Below are 21,801 nucleotides of genomic sequence, written 5' to 3' on the forward strand. Positions count from 1 at the left end.
ATCTTTTCACCCATTTATCTTTCTTCACATGGACATTCCAATCAGGTGTAATAACTTCGCCAGTATATTTCTTGGCATTACTGTCTGTTAGATCTGTACTATATATAAATATATATATATATATATATATATATATATATATATATATATATATATATATATATATATATATATATATATATTGCCTCTTGGCCGCTAGTTACGGCGAGCGCAAGCCATGGCTGCCCGCGAGAATGAAAGACGATGTTCTGGGGCAGCGCGTGCTCTGGCTAGTTGTTTATTATTGAAGCAGTCATCTTGCCAGTTTTCGGTGCGTCTCCCCGCGAGCTCAGTTCTTCCTAGTTGAAGGCCTTTTGTAGCACGGGGCAACTGGTAGAGGTGCTGGGTAACCCCAAGCCGATGTTCCAAACGCCTCCTGGTAGCCCTGTACCTGCAGTGACAACACCTGTCCACCGCTCAAGCCGAAGACTTCAAGGACTACCTCCTGAGCGTGGACCTCTTCCCGAGATGACGTCTGTCACACCCCCGAACGTTACGGAAGGCGCTGCAGCCTCCAACGCACAGGAAAGCACTGCAGCCACGCATCATACGCTATGGAAGCCACGTGTGCGGAAGGTGTTCGACGGTTCCGTCTTGGAGGATGTCGAAGACTGGCTGGCCCACTTCAAAGGGGTATCGGATTACAATGGTTTGACCGACTTCTACAAAATGAGGAACGTGTATTTCAGCTTGGAGAACGGCTCTCGTACTTGGTACGAAAACCGTGAGCCTTTTAACTCGTGCAGCGTCTTTCGCCGATACCTGCTGGCAAGTTGGGCCAATACCGATCGCCGCGAACAAGCCGAGCGAACGATTCAGTCGCGCCTCCAAATGCCGAATGAAAGCGTCATGATGTACGTCGAGGACATGACGAGCCTCTTTTTTTGAGCTGACCCCGACATGGCAGAAAAAAAGAAGGTCCGTCATTTAATGCGAGGAGTGAAGGAGCAGCTTTTCGTTGGCCTCCTTCGCTGTCCCCCGAAGACCGTGGCGGTATTTTCAACCGAAGCCGCAACCATGCAGCAAGTGCTGCCTTACCTTTACGGACGCCACTTCAAGGTAGTGACCGACCATCATTCGTTGTGCTGGTTAGCCAACCTACGGGACCCGTGTGGGCGAGTGGCACGATGGAGTCTTCGTCTGCAGGAATACGATTTCACGATCACTTACAAATCCGCAAGTACGAAGATGCTGATTCATTATCCCGTGCTCCTTTCGAAGTTTGTGTCCACGACATCGAGGATGACGATGGTTTCCTTGGGGCCCTTACTAGAACAGATTTGATTACGCGACAGCGTGCAGACGATGAAATTCGCGCAGTTATCGAAAACCTTGAAGGACGCAACTCGTCCATACTTTGATGTATTTCTCGAAGTCTGTCGTCATTCTGTCTTCGAGATGGGGTCCTGTATAAGAAAAAGTCCAACGGCAATGAGAGAACCTTTCTTCTAGTCATGCCAACTGACCTGCGTGACGACATTCTTCTTGCCTGCCACGATGAGCCCATATCTGGTCACTTAGGTTCCTCTCAAACTCTCGCTCGAGTTCGACAAGCATACTACTGGCCTAAGCTTTCTGCATCATTAAGCGATACGTGAAAAGCTGCCGGGAATGTCAACGCCGCAAATCCTCGCCACTAAAGCCAGCGGGGAGTTTTCAGCCAATAGAACCACCCAGAGCGCCATTTGATCAAATAGGAATGGATTTGCTGGGGCCCTTTCCGCTATCATCTGCCGGCAACAAGTGGATCCTGGTAGCCACCGACTATTTGACGAAGTACGCCGAAACAAAGGCACTACAACGCGCTACTGCTTCCGACGTCGCCCAATTTTTTATGGACGAGATCGTTCTTCGACATGGCGCCCCGTCGTGCGTAATCAAAGACAGAGGAACAGCATTGACGGCCCAGCTCATTCATGACGTATTCAAGCTCAGCTACACGAGCCATCGCAAGACCACGGCACATCATCCGTAGAGCAACGGCTTGACAAAGCGGCTCAACAAGACCACCGCTGACATGTTATCTATGTACGTAGATGTCCAGCATACGACCTGGGACCAGGTGCTACCGTACGTCACACTCGCCTACAATACTGCCGTCCAGGAAACTACGCGATTCACGCCTTTCCGTCTTGTCTATGGACGTGAGGTCCAGACCATGCTGGATGCGATGCTTCCACACAATTGCGATGCTTTTATCACTCCTGATGCTGTTCAGCTTACCCAGTACGCCGAAGAAGCACGCCAGCTAGCACGCCTACACATTACGCACCAGCAGAGTGCAGACGCATGCCGCTACAACGCTCGCCATCGACAAGTTGAATACCATCCAGTCGATCAAGTTTGGGTGTGGACTCCAGTCCGATGCCAGGGACTGTCAGAAAAACTGCTCAGTCGCTACTTCGGACCATACAAAGTCTTGCGATGCGTGAGGGATGTGAACTACGAGGTAGTCCCTGACGGCGCCTTCTCGCCACGACGGCGAAGGCACTCCTAAGAGGTTGTCCACGTGGTGTGCCTGAAGCCGTACTTCACGCGGTAGTGTGACTGCGCATGAACCATATCGCTGTTTTTGTGTGTGCGCGTATTTTCTGTTGGTTCGCCCCGACTTTGCCCTCGTACTTTCTGAGCATCAGAGTGATGCCTTTTTTTCCTCAGAGGGGGAATAACGCCACTTGGCCGCTAGTTACGGCGAGCGCAAACCATGGCTGCCCGCGAAAATGGAAGACGATGTTCTGGGCAGCACGTGTTCTGGCTAGTTGTTTATTTTTGAAGCAGCCATCTTGCAAGTTTTCGGTGCGTCTCCCCACTGGCTCAGTTATTCCTAGTTGAAGACCTTTTCTAGCACTTGACAATATATATATATTAACGATCTAACAGACAATAATGCCAAGGACATGCCAAGGACCACCGTGGCGGGGCCTTCATTACTTTAGTATAGACCAAAATTGATATAATGGGGCATAACGGTATGTGAAGATGTGTTTAGTTTAGACATCAATAACGTGAAACCCGTGTCGTGTACGTCATCAAGCTCTTACTTTCAGTCAAGTTTGTCACATAGCCGTATACCATGGGCTGCAGTATGCAGGTATGTGGCTGTGCGCCCGAATGTTTGTATTCACCTAGAAGCGAACAGCCGTCGGTCGTGGGTGAAAAAATAGCTTGCCGTGAGCATAAATCGAACCTACGACCTTAAAGCTGTCTAAGGTTCGATTCCTGCTCACAGCAAGTTATTTTTTCACCCGTTTTTTTATTCCTATTTACAATACATTGGTTCTAATAACTTCCCCTATGCCTTTGTTGGCATTATTGTCTTTTAGATCTCATTATTATTGTGTGAAAACACGGAAAAACGGGCCCTTAGGTATACACTTCTTTCCCATATATATATATATATATATATATATATATATATATATATATTGTGGGCATTTGTTATTTACATCATCCTCATCCTTGCATGATCACAATCACCATTATCCGCTTGTCTCTTTGTCCTCATTGCCACTCTGGGTCATCATCATCGTCATCGTCTGTGTACAGGCTCTGGCTGGTCGTTTTGCGAGGTCTTTCCTCAATTAAACGCTGTCGCAACCAAGACTACCAGGCCTTCATACGTGGTGGAGGTGGATTTTCGGTCCTCTTACCTCCCGCAGCCCGCTCTACCCGCTGGAGCTTCGTTCAGGCCGTCGATTGCGCCCACTGTCAGGCAGCATGTCCCACACCGAGCCTACCGGAGCTGATGTCATCAACCACACACCGACGCAAGCTGCCCCTCCTATTTAGATACACGGACATCAGCGGGAACCGCCGCTCTTTGCTGGTCTTCGTGGGGAAGACGTAAGAAGACTGGCTCGATGACTACGAGCGCGTAAGTGCCGCTAATCGGTGGGACGAGGCCGCCAAACTGCGTTACGTCCCTTTTTATCTGACCGGAGTCGCAAAGACATGATATTTTAACCACGTCATTGACCTACCCGACTGGGCTACCTTCCAGCAGCAGCTGCGACACGATTTTGGGACCCCGGACGTTCTATCCGCCGTCGCGAAGAGGACACTTGATACTCGCCGACAACATCCCGGTGAGTCGTACACTTCATACATCGAGGATGTCCCCGCACTGTGCCGGCGTGTCAATCAATTCATGCCGGAATCGGACAAAGTGTGCCACATATCGAAAAGCCTTGGGCTTGTTGCCTTTAATCTACTTGCTGTGCAAAACCTAGCTACCATCGCTGATGTCGTGACGACATGCCAGCGCCTTGATACGCTGGACTCTGTCCGCCTCCAACCGGACATTGACGACCACCACTCTACGTCTCATGGCCACCTGCATGACCTCATCCGCGACTATATACGTAAAGAATTGCGGTCTATGGGCTTCACACCTCCTACACCGCGTTTTACACAGTCTTCGGGAGTGCCCTTGCGTGACATCGTCAGGGAGGAACTTGCATCGCTGACCGGCGTTGCGCCCGTACAGCCACCTGCTTCACGCCCCATACCCACGTACCCTGAAGTTGCTGCCGTGCCTCCCAGCGACGCCCACGCGACATTGCTGCGTCCATCCTACGCATCAGTTGCTGCCGCTCCCCCGGTAAACTACCATTTTGTGCTCCCTGACCCTCCGGCCCACCTGACCGCACTATCTTCAGGTGCCCCGAATGCCTTTTATTCCCCACAATGGCGCTCGTATCGCTATGTATGCTACTACTGCGGCTATCGCGGCCACATATCTCGTTTCTGCCGAAAGCGCCAGCAAGATGAGCGTCGGAACGACGTGCGCAAATGGTATTCGTACACTGGGGCGTCTTATCAAGGTCGGCGTTATTCGTCTCTCCCGCACCGGTCTCCATCTCCTCTGGCATCGACTGCACCACGAAACAGCCGAAACACGAGACGCCGCTCACCTTCGCCCTTCCGCCGTTCCGCTTCTCCACTTCGGCCCTCCTCATGCTCATCTGATATTCATTCGGGAAACTAACTGATGCAGTTTGTGGAGGAAAAACTGCATTCGGAATTAGAACTGAAATTCCTCCATCAGGCCCGTGTAACACACTTTCTGTGGAAGTGGAAGGAGTGCGAGTCGATGCCTTGGTGGACCCAGGGCAGAAATTGTCTGTGATACGTGCTGATTTGTGTGAACATTTAAGGAAAGTAATGACGCCTTACGATGGCGCAACGGTAGTTGCTGCCCAGGGGAACGTTATTCGCCCTTCCGCGTTTTGTACTGTGCGTGTTTTCATCGACGGCATCCGCCATCATGTCCAGTTTGCTGTCCTGTCTCACTGCTCTCACCAACTAATTTTAGGGTGGGATTTTCTATCACCTGCTTCCGCGGCGATTTGTTGTGGACAACGCGTCGTTCACCTCGCTGACACCGACTACATGCTTGACGTCGACAATCACAAGCCACTTCGTCTGGTCACTGCGAAAGACATCAAACTGCCTCCAGTAGAAGAGCAAATTGTCAGCATTCATTACGTCCAATGACACCTATCACGGTGATGTATTGGTCTCACCATCACCACTTTGCGTTCGTAAAGGTATAGTTCTTCCGTCCGGTGTCGTTCGTTTTTGCAATGGCTCTGCACTTGTCACCGCTGTCAACTCTACACCGGAGAAGATCTTACTGCCACAGGGCACTGCTGTGGCTCGTGTTGCCGACTTCGAGCGTGTATTTGTCACGCCACTTCAGGCCATCGCATCCAAAGAACCTATCCTCGGTGAGCGTGTTTGTTCCTCCGCCATTACCACCGCTATCAGCAGCGAATCGACATATTCACAGAGGCAGCAGCTGCTCGCATTGTTACAGAAACATGCAAATTCTTACGATTTTTGCTCGTCTAAGCTGGGCCGCACTAATACTACAGCAAATTGAATTCAAACTGTTGGGACATCTATCGTACACCGCCAATCCTACCGCGTGTCTCTAGCTGAAAGAAAAATTATAGACGAAAACGTTGCGAACATGCTTAAACGGGAAATCGTCCGTCTCTCATCTAGCCCTTGGTCGTCTTCTATGATTTTGGTCCACAAAAAGGATGGCTCTGGGCGTTTGTGCGTGGACTACCGGGCCCTCAATAAGGTCACACGCAAGGACGTGTACCCTATGCCACGCATTGACGGCACCCCTGATTCCCTAAAAAGGTTTGGGACGTTAAACCCCACATATCAATGATTCCCTAAAAGGCGCGGAATTTTTTTCAAGCATCGACTTGCGTTCTGGGTACTGGCAGATCCCCATGCATGAAGACGATAAGGAGAAAACGGTGTTAGCAACCCCCGACGGGCTATATGAATTCAACGTGATGCCTTTCGGGCTCTGCAACGCACCCGCGACTTTTGAGCGCATGGTAGATACCGTGCCACGTGGCCTGAAATGGAAAAGTTGCCTTTGCTACCTGGACGACATTATTATCTTTTTGTCAAGGTTTCCTGAGCACCTAGAACAACTGGATCAAGTTCTGACGTGCCTTGCCAGCGCCGGGCTTCAAATAAACACTAAGAAATGCTCTTTCGCTAGCAAATCTATCAAGGTCTTAGGACATGTCGTTAGCAAAAATGGCATCCGGCCCGACCCTGCAAGATTTCTGCAGTCCTTCACTTTCCGCGTCCCGAAAAACCAAAGGAGCTTCGCAGTTTCCTTGGCCTCGCCTCCTATTTTCGCCAGTTTATCCAGAACTTCGCTTCTATTGCTGCTCCATTAAACCAACTACACGCTTCGAACGTGCCCTTTCTGTGGTCTCAAGAATGTCAAACGGCATTCGATCTGTTGAAGCGGGCACTCACGTCTGAACCTCTGTTCTGCCACTTTGACGAAGCCGCACCGACTATCCTTCATACCGACGCTAGCGGCCTTGGTATAGGAGCCGTTCTTCTACAACGCGACAAGTCTTCCCTAGAGAAAGCTGTTGCATATGCCAGTCGCGCACTCACCCCTGCTGAAAAGAACTACACTATAACTGAGCAAGAGTGTTTGGCTGTGGTTTGGTCGGTCCAGAAGTTCCGTCCCTATCTCCACGGCCGTCACTTCACAATCGTTACGGACCACCATGCCTTATGCTGGCTTTCTACACTGAAGAACTTGTCCGGACGCTGGGGTCGGTGGATACTACACTTGCAGGAGTACGACTTTGACATAACTTACAAGTCAGGCAGAAAACATCAAGACGCCGATGCTCTATCTCGTTGCCCGCTTCCAACTACCCATATGAGCGTTGATGAGAACTCAGCCGCCACATCTACCAAAGTTCATACGCTTGCATCAATAACGCAACCCTTTTAGGACGACGAGCCAACATTTATCTCCCGCCAGCGGTCCGATTCATACTGCAGACGCATGATGGGCCACCTTTCGGGAGTTTCTCATCCACCAAACGCGCGACTCAGTCGTCAACTCCTGCACTTTAAGCTGGACAATGGGGTTCTCTACCGCCACGTCTACCACCCTGACGGTCAGCGCTGGGTTCCTGTACTGCCAAGCTCTCTTCGACTTCAGGTGCTCGAAGCCTTCCACGACGACTTGACTGCTGGTCATCTTGGTTTTAAAAAAAAACTCTTGACCACATTCGATGTCGTTATTACTGGCCTGGCCTTTCTTCTAGTGTAGCTTGGTACGTCGTGTCCTGCTACCCATGCCAGCGTCGTGAACTCCCCACGTCTGCACCTGCTGGACCTCTACAGCCACTTCCATGCTCTTCAATGCCTTTCGAGGTTGTAGGTGTCGACCTTTACGGGCCTCTCCCCGTCACATCTGCTGGCAAACGATGGATAGTGACCACCGTTGACCACCTGACACGCTACGCTGAGACTTCCTCTGTTATTACAGGCTCAGCTGTGGAAGTTGCAGACTTTATTCTTCACGCCATAATCCTGCGTCATGGGGCTCCTCGTGTACTGCTTAGTGATCGCGGCAAAGTGTTCTTGTCACAAATGGTAAATGAAGTACTGCGCGCTTCTGGAACTACTCACACGACAGCTTCAAGCTACCACCCTCAGACAAATGGTCTCACAGAAAGATTTCACCAAACTCTTGCAGACACGATAGCCGATTACGTCCAACCCGACCATAAAAACTAGGATACTCTTTTACCATTCCTGACATTCGCTTACAATACCGCCGTTCAGCGAACAACTTGCTACTCACCGTTTTACCTCGTGTACGAACGTACCCCGACTACCTTTCTCGACGCCTCCTTCTTTAGCCGCCATGGAAATTCATGTCAGCCTTCTAGCGAAGAATACATTTCCCGCCTGGCCCAGTCTCGCCATCAGGCTCGCATCAATACTGAAGCGAGACAGCATGAGCGGAAGATCATCTATGACGAATCCCACCGCGTTGTGTCTCTCCAACCTGGTGATGAGGTGCTGCTTTTGACACCTATTCGCACTCCTGGTCTCTGTGACAAATTCCAACCACGCTTCATCGCGCCATACATTGTTTTAGAACAGACTTTGCCGGTTAATAATCGTGTGACACCACTCGTTGCCCCAACAGACCACCGCTACCGCAGCACAGAGATTGTCCACGTTTGTCGCATGAAACCTTTCACGCGACGTTCCCCATCACTTCGACTTACGGCGGCCAGGGTGTCCGCTTTCAAGTGGAGAGAATTAGTGTGGGCATTTGTTACTTACATCGTCCTCATCCCTGCATGATTACAATCACCATCATCCGCTTGTCTCTTTGTCCTCATTGCCACTCTGGGTCATCATCATTGTCATCGTCTGTGTACTGGCTCTGCCCGTTCGTTTTGTGAGGTCTTTCCTCAATTAAACGCTGTTCGCAACCAAGACTACCAAGACTTCATAACATATATATATATATATATATATATATATATATATATATATATATATATATATATATATATATATATATATATATATAGTGGGAGTAATTATTCAATGGGCCAGTTAGTCTTTGTGAAGGTATGGGATATGGCACAACGTGCCATATCCCATACCTTCACAAAGACTAACTTGCCCTATCCATATATATATCCCATATATCTGCCATATCCCATATATATATATATATATATATATATATATATATATATATATATATATATATATATATATATATGCACTCTTCGGAATATTTCCTAGCCACGCTCTCTTTACGCAAAATTTTGCTTCATGAATCCACTTGCGAGCATTTTTCTGTAACGTAAGAAAATATAGCAACTGCATCACCACCGCTGACATGTTCCTGGGTTGTTGCAGCACGCTTTTTGCAGCGCGCCGATGTAGGAACGATGGCCTCTGACGACGTTTTTTTCGTTTTTTGAATTGACTTACGCAACAAAATTTCTGTTGCGCGAAAAATTATTTGTAAGTGAGTTTTGTGAGAACGACCCCAGGGTCTTAGCAGAGATGCGACCCAAGCACTCCGTCTGGCAATCATGTATTTTACTACAGAATCACGAAAGGTCTTGAATCTAATTTGTAAAAGGCTGACATCAAGCCAGTGCAAAGTAAGCATGGTTACAGTGCCAGCGATTTAAAAATATAACAAGGACATTAACATTGCATATGTACTTATACGTTAAAGTACCCCTCGTTCCTTCCATTCGATTTGGTCCTTAGGTGTATATGATTGGTCTAAATATGCTGTGTTATGCACGCAGTCCTAGCTCGTTACGCGAGGCAACAAATGACGCGTAAACAATCCATCGTGTAAAGCCCACTCATGCACGACTACGTAAAAAATAAGATCATGAACTATTTTCGATACGCCATATCGTTTCCTATTGGATGTTTGACATTTAAAAATATCTGTGTGCCATAAAATTGCCTGCTTGTTACATTACGTCATTCTTCTATGAAACTTTGCGGTGTTTATTGCAGCGCATACACAAAAAAGGCCACTCAAGTATTGAATAATGCCTAAAGCTTTTTGGAGTAGCCGGTGAGCATTTCCTTCAAAATACAATTCAATTAGGCTAGCCGCCGATAGCATTAGCCTCGCTAACTTATAGCAAAGAGTCAGTGACGGCATGCACTTCGATGTCGTCCGAGCGTAGTAGCTTGAAGGACTCCCCACTTTGTCTAGACCGTTTTTTTTTTTGCCTCCATTGATAGACCACTACATGTTCTAACTGTCTTGGTCAGTTTTACTATCTGAGTCTTAGAGTCAGAGGCTTTTTAAATGAACGAATAACGCGAGGCGAAAGAGTCAGCGACAGCGTGCACTTAGACGGCGTCCGAGTGCAGTAGCGTGAAGAACTCCCCCCTTTTGCTAGACCATTTGCGTTTATACTTCCAAAACTCAGCATGCCTGTCAGAAAGGTTTCTTCGCTAATAATTCACTATAATAAGTGTGGTCCCGTTATTATAGATTTATAGAGAAAGCTCGAAAGAAGCTGAACTCTTCCATTTACTAGGTGAATGGAGAACATTTAGCCTTCCTGTGTGCGCGAACTTTATGCTTCAGTGCACTTATAAAATCAGGGTAATACCAGTGGGGATATTAGAAATGTTTAAGTAGATATTATGTTGTAAACTTATGCATGTTGTTTATTACAAGCTCAGTAAACAGCTCAACCTAGCTATCAGCATTTAATTTTTTAGTAATCTGGGACCAATCAATCGCTGACAAGTAATTCTAAAAGCCCGTATGATCCTCTTTCTTGAAAGGAAATGTTGGAGATTGGTTAAAATTGCATTAAATGTTCTGTTCAACGAAGTTGCGAAAAAACAAGGAGAAAAAAAAAAACGCTGCACTGAACAGCTTGAGGGGAACCTGGCCGCATCACACACTGTGTAGTTACAGAGGTTGAAAGCATACCCTATAACTAATGCTTGAACAGAACAGCAAGAACACCAAACAAGGAAATAAATATTGAACAAATATATTGTGTGAACGATTGAAAAATTAACAAAATTATTACGCGTAGTAATGAAGACAGCAAAAACCATAAATACAAATAAACATACGGCGGCACAAGCAATCATACAAATATGTCACGTAGGCTTTTTAGCGACAGAGTGGATACGTTGAGATCATTTTCTTTGTGTACACGATTTAAAATAGTCGGTGAACAAAACTCTAGCATCTGGTCACCTTGTAGAGTTCTGTTTCTTTTTGGCATTTCAAGCTTCTAAATGAAGAAATTTATCACATTAGGTATGTTGTTGTAAGAATGCCAGTCATATTAGAGAGTCACAATTCTTAATTTTGCCTAGTCTATACATGCGACAAAGCCTATGTGTGCAAAGATTGAATTTTATAGTACTAAGCTTTGTCAACAAAGGAGCAGTGTGCCAAATATATGGCACCCTGGAAACCAAGCATATTGCTCTTCTACAGCGAAAGCTGATATGAGATAAAAACGCGGGTCACGTGTGGTGCCGTAGTTTTCCGCCACCGCCCGTGTCCGTAACCACTATCGTGAATTAAGGAAAAAAACCTAGTAAGAAGGACACAGTAGTGCTCGAACACGGATCCGCTGTGTGCCAGCCCAATAATTTACAACTGAGCCACGCCGGTGCCTGGAACTTGTTCACAAACTTTCCTTAGGCAGGCTTGAAGTCGAGAAAGAAATCACGTTATTATGAGTAATAAAGCGTTTTAGAAAAGCAAAAGAACAAGTACGCGTCCCCCAATGCGAATAGTGTAACGAGTGGGTCATCCAATGCTCCAACCCATTACAAAAGCTTGTTTTTTAACACTAGTAACAATCGTGGGGCGTACCCACTTCTGGCATGCTTCCTCATCGTCGTCAGCCATTTCATGAACAATTGGCACAAAATTTCTTGAAAGTGTCTAGCGGATACAACATGCTTCTTAAAAGAATGACGAAAAATAGTATTGCAAATGCTGGTATGCTACCCAGAAATCATTATTACTAATGTCGTAGGGAATACCCAGCAAGTGTGCTTGCAGAAGTCACCCAATGAGGGTTCCGAAAAGGCTCTAAACACTTATTTATGAACCATTTCTTTTCCACAAATTTTGGCATATAAAATATTTTTGGTCATAGGAGCGAATTCAGTTTACTAATGTTTAAGAAAACCAAATTGTTCAGGACTTATGATATTAAAATGCTTAGTGAAAGAGCGATGGCGTTCTCTGTGACTGTGCTGCGCCTTCCGCACAGGCATGGCGTTCTATTTTTGTAGTACCACGAGTCTGTGAATATTTTCGACTGTAGGGGTTTCCCAGGCAAAACGTCCGGATTGAACCAAAGAAGGCAACAATAAATTAAATAAGATCTTGTTTATGGATGTAGACAGATAACTGCAATGGCGATGCATAGTACCTGTTGATCTACACAATTTACTAACAGTGATTCCCTTGGGAATCGCATGACAGTTTCAGAGAAATATACGCCAAGTGAATAAAAAACTACAGTAATTTTATTTCAGTATTGTTTCATTAAATGAGGCTTAGCTGAAACTGTTTATTGCGCAGATGAAACATTACAGCCTTTGTTTTTCCTACATTGATGCTTGTTACCTTTGCCCACTTATGTATACTTGCAAGCGCCTTACTGGCCCAGTTTGACATTTCAGAACTGAAGCCACCCTAAAAAACATGTTTGTGTTATCTGCATAAATTACACACTTTGCCATTGGGTCTACATTTACCATATCATTGATGTACAATATGAAGAAGTATGAAACCAATATGCTCCCCTGCGGGACATCTGTTGCCACAGATTGAAATTCTGAATGGTCCCCAGCTATAGCTACGGATTGGCATTTCTGTTGAAAATAGGATGTAATTAGAGAATGAGCTATGCCCTAAATACCACAGTGATTAAGTTTGAAAAAAAAAAACATGACATATAAGATCAAAGACATTTGAAAAATCAAGAAAACTACCAAGCATTATTTTGTTTTCCTCAAATTTTGTAATATAACCATTTTTTGGTCGTAAGGAACAACTCAGTTGACCTATTTTTACAAAAACCAAATTGGGCGAAAATGTGATATCAAAGTGGGCAGTCAAACAAAAAAACCGCTCCAATATCATTTTCTATAAACCTTTCAAAAACAGGCAGCACTGATACAGGATGGTAATTTGAAAGATCACTCTTGTCGCCTTCTTCAAAATATTACTGTGAACTTTGCAGTCTGCATGTTTAAAATGAAAACGTCTGTTGTCAAACAAACATTTAAACTGTACTCAAGGCATGGTGCAATTATGTCTACGATGAAGTTCACCGGCGCCATTTGATTACCAAAGGCGTTAGGGGGTCTGCTGTTAATGATAACAAACGAAGAAATAACTTCCTGTGTTCTAACCCCCCTTAGGAACAATGACTGACGATAAGTTGGGCCCATGTACGATAGGTCGATCCCAATGCATGCCTGACCGAGGGACAAAAAAGTCATTTAACGCATTATCAAGATCAACTCGTTTTAGTTCAATTCTTTCTTTTAGAATTGTAGTGCTTTCAAGCACAGTCTTAGTTAAAGAAGCGAGTGTTCGCAAAATTATATCAGGGCGTCTTGCAGCTGAGTTGAACAGACTAAAATGATAGTGCTTCTTAGCATCCCTTTGGCGTAGTTCCTATATTTTTAATTGTTTATAATGCTTGCGGTGTATTATTTTGCATAAATTAACTGTACAACTGGTCCCTCTTGTATATAAGCTTAAGCAGGCGCTTATCTATCCATAGTTTGCGACATATATTGTCAGGTTTAAAGTTTTCATCGGGAAACGTGCACAGTATATTTGCTTGAGTAATTGCATAAACTTGTCAGACCACATCAGAACTTTTTTCTTTATACTCATTATACCATGTGGCCTTGGCAATATGTTCTCGGATTATAGACAACGTGTTAGCAATTACGAGCCGATAAGAGAATGCTTGATGTACCTGTCCATGCTTTTCAACTTCGGTAGTAATGAATATAAACACAGTTAAGCGGTCACTAATCGCATACACTAAAATACCAGGTTTTACAGCAGACACATGGAAGTTAGTTACGAACAAGTCTAATACAGTTTTCATGCTGCCGTAATCTCTGTCAGATTGTACAACAATCTGACAGAGATGAATCTTTAGGATTAGCGAGATTTAGTTCCAACTTCAGCTTATTCTGCAAAAGCATATTTATGTTCAGGTCACGTCCGAGAACTATTTTATAACTGTTAATTTCGGCAAATTCTAACAATGAACCTGAATATGATAAAAACAGCAAATAATTTTTCGACAAGGGCCGGTAGCAAATACAAAATATGTTATTGTTATGATTAACTACGAAAGTATCATAGTGCTGATTAGTAAAACATCATTCCGAAAAAGCTCGGAGTTGAATGAATATGAAATCAGCATTGAAACACCTCTCCCCCCCCCCCCCGTCTATCCCGACGGTTCATGTAATGAGGTTTGTAACCGGAAAAGATATACACAACTTTCGACGCAAACCATGTTTCTAAAAACATGAGAACAGCAAATCGACATTCCCTGTCTCCGAAAAAGCTGTCAAGTTCATCCTTTTTTTTTCTATCAGACCTCAGGTTAAAATGTATACAACCGTAGCAATTCGAACCGTGATTCGCATGATGGTATCTAAGTCCGGCGATGGTGTGTGGCGATGGCGTAGTGATCAGAGCATCCGCCTCGCATGCAACAGGTCCGTGCTTCAAATCCCGGTGCCGCGCAGTTCCCAACCGGATATATATATAAAAAAATTCCGCGTGGTGATGGAACAGCAAGAGGCCTGGGGTGCGGCCTCACCGGTAACCACTGCCGGGAACGCACTCCCTCACCAGAGAAGAATTGGCCACCCTGGTGCAGCATCTGGCCACTACCTCCCACATGCATACGTCAAATAACTCACGGCCCTCAGTCCCCAGCAGCTGCGAAGCAACTGACCACGGCGGCGGTCAGATCTGCAACGCAGCAGAGGGTGCTAAGAATCTCTGGATCCGGACAGGCCGCCATTGGAACCTGAACTTGGCAACGTTTAACGCTAGCACCTTATCTAGTGAGGGAAGTCTAGTTGTACTATTCGTAAAGCTAGGGGGTGTTAAATGGGATATAATAGGGCTCAGTGAGGTTAGGAGGACAGATGAGGCCTATACCGTGCTACAGAATAGGCACGTCCTTTGCTATCGGGGCTTGGCAGACAAAAGAGAAGTGGGAGTGAGGTTCTTAATTCACAGAAACATAGCTGGCAACATAGAGGAATACTATAGCATTAATGAAAGGGTGGTAGGTATCGTAATTAAACTGATTAAAAGACACAAGATGAAGGGAGTACAGGCTTACGCGCCTGCATCCAGCCATGATGACGCTTCAGTTGAAAGCTTCTATGAAGACGTAGAATCGGCAATGAGTAAGGTAAAAACACAGTATATTATAGTGATGGGCGACTTTAATGCAAAAGTAGGGAAGAAGCAGGCTGGAGACCAGGCAGTAGGAGATTATGGCATCGGTACTAAAAACGCCAGAGGAGAGCTACTAGTAGAATTCGCAGAACGAAATAATTTACGGATTTTGAATACCTTCTACCGAAAACGAGAAAACCGCAAGTGGACATGGAGGAGCCCTAATGGCGAAAATAAGAACGAAATGGGCTTTAAAATGAGTGTACACCCAGGAATCGTACAGGATGTGGAAGTGGTTGGCAAGGTACGATGCAGTGACCATAGAATGGTACGGTCTCGAATTCGCCTAGACTTGAAGAAAGAACGACAGGAACTGATACGCAAGAAGCCAATCAATGAGCTAGCACAGAGAGGGAAAGTACAGGAATTCAGAGTGTCGCTGCAGAACAGCTACTCGGCTGTTAGTGAGGAAACCAACCTTAGCGTAGATACAATGAATGATAATCTGACGAATATTATTACGGAGTGTGCAGTGGAAGTTGGAGGCAGGGTAGTTAGACAGGACATTGGCAAGCATTCCCAGGAAACGAAGAATCTAATTAAGAAGAGTCAAATCATGAAAGTGCCAAGTACAACAGACAAAATAGAACTGGCACAGTTTTCGAAGTTGATTAATAGACGTAAGGTATGCGATGTAAGAAGGTATAACATGGAGAGAATTGAACACGCTCGGAAAACCGGAGGAAGTGTCAAAGCAGTGAAGAGGAAACTTGGGATAGGCAAAAGTCGGATGTATGCACTAAGGGACAAAGAGCGCAAAATAACTACCAATATGGATAGGATAGTTAAAATAGCAGAGGAGTTTTACAGGGATCTGTACAGTAGCGAAGAAAACCACGTTCTTAATACTATAAGAACTAGCAGTAACCTAGATGACACCCCACCAGTAATGATAGAAGATGTCAGAAAAGCTTTGGAGAGCATGCAAAGAGGCAAAGCTGCTGGTGAGGATCAGGTAACATCAGATCTGCTGAAAGATGGAGGACAGATTGTGTTAGAAAAACTAGCCACCCTGTTTACGAGGTGTCTCCTGACGAGAAGAGTACCAGAGTCTTGGAAGAAGGCTAACATCATCTTAATACATAAGAAAGGAGATGACAAGGACTTGAATTACAGGCCGATCAGCTTGCTCTCTGTATTATACAAGCTATTTACAAAGGTAATTGCTAACAGAGTAAAGAAAACATTAGAATTCAATCAACCAAAGGAACAAGCAGGATTTCGAACAGGCTACTCAACAATTGACCACATTCATACTATCAATCAGGTAATAGAGAAATGCTCAGAGTATAACCAACCACTATACATAGCCTTGATACATTACGAGAAGGCGCTTGATTCAGTAGAAATATCAGCCGTCACGCAGACACTGCGAAATCGGGGCATAGATGAAGTATATATAAACATTCTGGAAGAAATCTACAGGGGATCAACTGCTACCATAGTGCTTCATAACGAAAGCAACAGCATACCAATCAAGAAGGGTGTAAGGCAGGGGGACACAATCTCCCCAATGCTATTGACCGCGTGCTTACAGGAGGTTTTCAGAAGCCTAGAATGGGAGCAGTTAGGGATAAGAGTTAATGGAGAATACCTAAGTAACCTGCGCTTCGCCGATGACATTGCATTGCTGAGTAACTCAGGGGACGGATTGCAACTCATGCTTACGGAGTTGAACAGGGAGAGCAGAAAGGTGGGTCTTAAAATTAATCTGCAGAAAACGAAAGTAATGCACAACAACCTTGGAAAGGAGCAGCGCTTCGAGATAGGTAATAGTGCACTTGAAGTTGTAAAAGACTATGTCTACTTAGGGTAGGTAATAACCGCAGAGCCGAACCACGAGATTGAAGTAACTAGAAGAATAAGAATGGGGTGGAGCACATTCTGCAAGCACTCTCAAATTATGACAGGTAGATTCCCACTATCCCTCAAGAGGAAGGTATCTAACAGCTGTATCTTGCCAGTATTTAGCTACGGAGCAGAAACCTGGATACTTACAAGGAGGGTTCAGCTTAAATTGAGGACGACGCAGCGAGCAATGGAAAACAAAATGGTAGGTGTAACCTTAAGAGACAAGAAGACAGCAGAGTGGATTAGGGGACAAACAGGGATTAAGGATAGCATAGTTGAAATAAAGAAGAGGAAATGGACATGGGCCGGGCATGTAGCGCGTAGACAGGACAACCGCTGGTCATTAAGGGTAACTAACTGGATTCCCAGAGAAGGGAAGCGGGTTAGGGGAAGACAGAAGGTTAGGTGGGCAGATGAGATCAAGAAGTTTGCGGGTATAAATTGGCAGCAGCAAGCACAGGACCGGGTTAACTGGCAGAACATGGAAGAGGCCTTTGTCCTGCAGTGAACGTGGTCAGGCTGATGATGATGATGATCTAAGTCCGAGAAGTTTACTCAATCCATGAAAAACAACTCGGATAAGAAGGAAGGCTTGCTATCGAGTTTCAAGTGCAGGACAGTTTATGAAGGGCAGTCATACAGCGAATTACAACCGCGGGTTCGTTCTCGTTTTTTCGAACAAGAATTTTTCCGTTCGCATGCCACGCAAAGTGATAATCATTCTCAGTTGTCCATTCTCACACGTCAAGCAGCAGTTTGTGGCGTTTCAAGTCATGTTTTCACAGACTGAAACATTAGCAGTGGTGTTACGTGGAACTTTGCGTTTTTTGCTTCATTTATTTCGCAGAGAGAGTTGTGAAAACCGGACGACAATTCCAGGTACTATGCCTTCCTGCGAAGGCAACACATGTATCGCCTCTACATCAGTAGTCGCCAACTCTGACAAGTTCACTGATTTTTCTACTTCATTTAGCTTTATGATGAGATGTTCGTTATCACTAACTGGTATTCCATTCACTTCCTCGTTATACTACCTTCTGACCCATTCAAGGTATTTTATAGATGCATCGAGATGAATTTCGTTTGGCTTTACATTTTTTTCGAGCTTAGCTACTTTCCTTTTCAAGCAAGTTAGTTTTTTTTTCTGGGCAATTTAACGCCTCAGTAGATTATCGTATTTTTGAGACATTAATTTGAATCAGGCTCTGACTTCGTCAACATGCTGTGGCAAGCTAGTAAACAAGTTTGACTTGCGAGCTATTTTTGCCAAGATTACTGAAAGGTTGGTGTCCATCGCCTGTCGTTTTGCTGTATTAGCTTTTGGCGCTCTGCATAACGCACACCGCCACGTCTTGCGCCCACTCTCGCCTCTAGTTCTATATGTCGCTTCACTGCAGCCAGAAAAATCATCAAGACGGTAGCCATACTCACATTTGGAGCACTTCATTAAGCTTCCATATGCGGGAAACAAGTCATCGCAGGACCGGCACTGCATCTTCATTCGCCCACCAAGTGTAGACGCAGTGCAAAAAAGTACGAGAACGCCAGGGCACTTGACACGAAAGCAAATATCAACACAGCGGCAACGGGGGTGGCGGTGGCACAAGGTACAGGGTAAGAAGAGTCTTGTCACAAATTGACCTCAGTTTATCAAACTGCAAAAACTAAAATAAAGATGCAAGGGGGGCGTCCTTTTACCACCACCGTCACCGCCGATGTTAGCTAGCTCAGCTTGACCGTCACGAGCGCAGCCAGCACCACCAAGATTAAAGAAATGTGTTCGAGACGTCAGGGCACGAAAGAATCCTTGAAGCCGGCACAGCATTTTCGTGTTGCATCCTGGAAAGGGTAGAATAAAGATATAAGGGGGCGTCCTTCCACCACCATCGTCACCGCCTGTCTGTGACTGCTGTTTGCTGTAGCTCGTAGTTTCAGTGCATACAGATAAGATTAGATTAAGTAATGGGTGGAATTCGTCAGGACGAACAAGAGAATGATGTCTGAGCGTGAAACTTCAATGGGTTTATCGTTGGAGAGGCAGAGGCCTGAGGCATTGTCTTTGCAATTGACGACTGCGTTATGTTGAAGTAGAATTTTAAACCGGAGAAATTGCAAAAACAGGCTGCACTTTTTATTGATGAAATGACTATAATGGAAAAAAGGTAAGCGTGCTGCTGTCAATTTTAAGCACACTGATGTCACCAAGAACAATATTACTGCTCCCACTGTAAGACAAAATTACATCTGGAATCGAAGACTTGACATTATGAAACAATTAAGACAGGAGAAATGGTGGGTGACAAAAAATCAACAATTTTTCTCGGCGTTCCTGGCTCATTTCTACCTAGATATATTCTTCGAAAAATTCAAGGTTTTTTCGTTCAGGAGATTCAGTCAATAACAATCAGCACGCCACCAATTTCCTGTTTGGTTACATAAAATCTCAGTCACTGGTGAAGGTTCTGCAGGTCGAGAGGAAGTCAGATGAAAAAATTTCAGGCCCGCTCAGGCTTCAGAAACAGCGATAACCGAAAAAGAAGACGAAAGAACACCAACAAAAAACTCGTTTGTCTTAGTACGTATACTACAAGGATTCTGGTAGAAAATGTCCACGTTACACGGCACTTTCGACATTATGCACAAGCTTAGTTGAATGAAGCATGTCGTCGCATGTCGATAAAGCTAGCGAAACATCGCGGTGTTTCACAAACGGCGCAGTAGTGTACGACGCAGGCCACGTTGTTCAGTGTGCGCAGCTGATGCCGGGAATAGAGATCGCATCACCGTCGCGGTTCTGCTCATGCAAACACGTGGACTTCTGAACACGCCACACAACGTCCCCGTGGTGATCGAGGGCTGCGCAATGGTGAAGTACTGCTCTCTGCCTCAGTGTGCTTCGTCCGCCCGTGAAAAGAACGTTAGCTTTCACAACAATCCTAAAAAGAGGGCACACCTGCTCTTTTACTTAGGATATTTTTTCTGCAGTGCAACTATAGTGACAGTGAATGAGAGCATATGTCTGAGAATTGCTTATTTCTGACACTCTGGCCCACCTTAGGGTGATACAGGGCATCGCTCGGAACACTGTTTCTAAATAAACGTTTATTTCTCACTATCTAGAATTCGCAAACCAAACACAAGATAATTACAGCACATCAGCTGTTTAAATTGCTGCTTCGGCAGTTAATCAACCGTTCATGGTATTTACTAAAAATTCAAAACAGTATCAAATTATCCAATTTCCCATATGCAGGCTTGGATTTCCGTTATGGGGGTCAGCAAGGCGCAAGTCCTTGTTGTACCACAGTAAGAGGAGTCTTGAGTGGTAGGTACCGGGGTGACTGGAAAAGAGGGCATGTTCCGCCTTAATGCATACCCTGTGTGCTGCAAATGACTCCAGTTTGCCTGAATAATGTTTGTTCAAAGATATTGAATTGAGTAGTTCATGTTATTACCCCACAGGGCTGTCGCTCGGGTACCAGAATATAACAAATAGTTATTGCTGATTATATACATGGCACACAGGGCCAGAAAAAAATATGTGACAACCTTCAGTGAATGTGCACTACATGGTGACAGCAGAGTGCACTGAATTCATCTGGCAAGTGGTGCGCGAGTGGTCTTGATTAGTAAACAACGTGTACGTATATATATATATATATATATATATATATATATATATATATATATATATATATAAATGGGCTCAGTGGCACAGTTGCCATGACACCAGCTCACCGCACACCATTATTCTTTGCGCAGCTATTTGTCATGGCCTGCTACCCCTGTGGTGCCGTCATAAGTGTTTCTAGGAGAAAGACTGTTACCAGAGCTTACCGCTTCAACAGCGCCATGGCTGCTCCACGGGCGTCCTTCCGGGAGGCTTGGTCTGTGCGTCCTATCAAGGATACCCTGAGTCTTCATCCATGGGACCCTCTGTCTGGCCCTCGATTTCCGTTCGACAACATTGCTGGTCGGTGGCTACGCCCCTCAAGGACCAAGTTTGCAGGCCTCAGCCCTGCGTCCGATTCCGACGGTCAACGACAGTGTCCGGCTCCTGCTGCCTCGCCTGTGCAGCCGCTCTCGCCGCTGCGCATGCTCCGTCCGGGACCACACACCCTCAACTTTTCTACACGTGGCAGCACCCGTAAAAAGCACCGTGACATCATCGCTGCTTTCAGTGGGCTCGGTGGCACGTTCGCTATGACACCAACTCACCGCACGCCATTATTCTTTGCGCAGGTAACAGATTGTTTTTCCTTGTTTACTAAACCGACAAGTTACCGTGGTCTTTTGGTGCTGCCGTGCCCACCCGCAGCATTCGCTGTTCTTTGCGAATGTGTTCTTATCAGTCAGAGTCTCTTGATACATTGTGGCGATGTTGAGCTAAACCCAGGACCTGTCACTCGTGCCTCTGCCGGGGATGAACACTCCGATATTTTGGCAGCTTTGATTGATTGATATGTGGGGTTTAACGTCCGAAAACCACCATATGATTATGAGAGACGCCATAGTGGAGGGCTCTGGAAATTTCGACCACCTGGGGTTCTTTACCG

The 21,801-nt window shown here is 45.5% G+C and overlaps 1 long non-coding RNA gene across 1 annotated transcript in view; it reads right to left on the reverse strand.

The window, feature by feature from the left end:
* Window positions 1-21,321, reverse strand: part of LOC142777066 (uncharacterized) — a 175,116-nt gene extending 153,795 nt beyond the window's left edge. The window contains exons 1-2 of the long non-coding RNA XR_012887909.1: window positions 21,083-21,321; window positions 18,677-19,084 (exon numbers count right to left, since the gene is read on the reverse strand). This is a non-coding gene — a long non-coding RNA (uncharacterized LOC142777066). The remainder of the gene's footprint in view (window positions 1-18,676; window positions 19,085-21,082) is intronic.
* Between the last annotated feature and the right edge of the window lie 480 nt (window positions 21,322-21,801).

Source organism: Rhipicephalus microplus, chromosome X (assembly GCF_043290135.1).
Source record: "Rhipicephalus microplus isolate Deutch F79 chromosome X, USDA_Rmic, whole genome shotgun sequence".
Classification (NCBI taxonomy): Eukaryota; Metazoa; Arthropoda; class Arachnida; order Ixodida; family Ixodidae; genus Rhipicephalus; species Rhipicephalus microplus.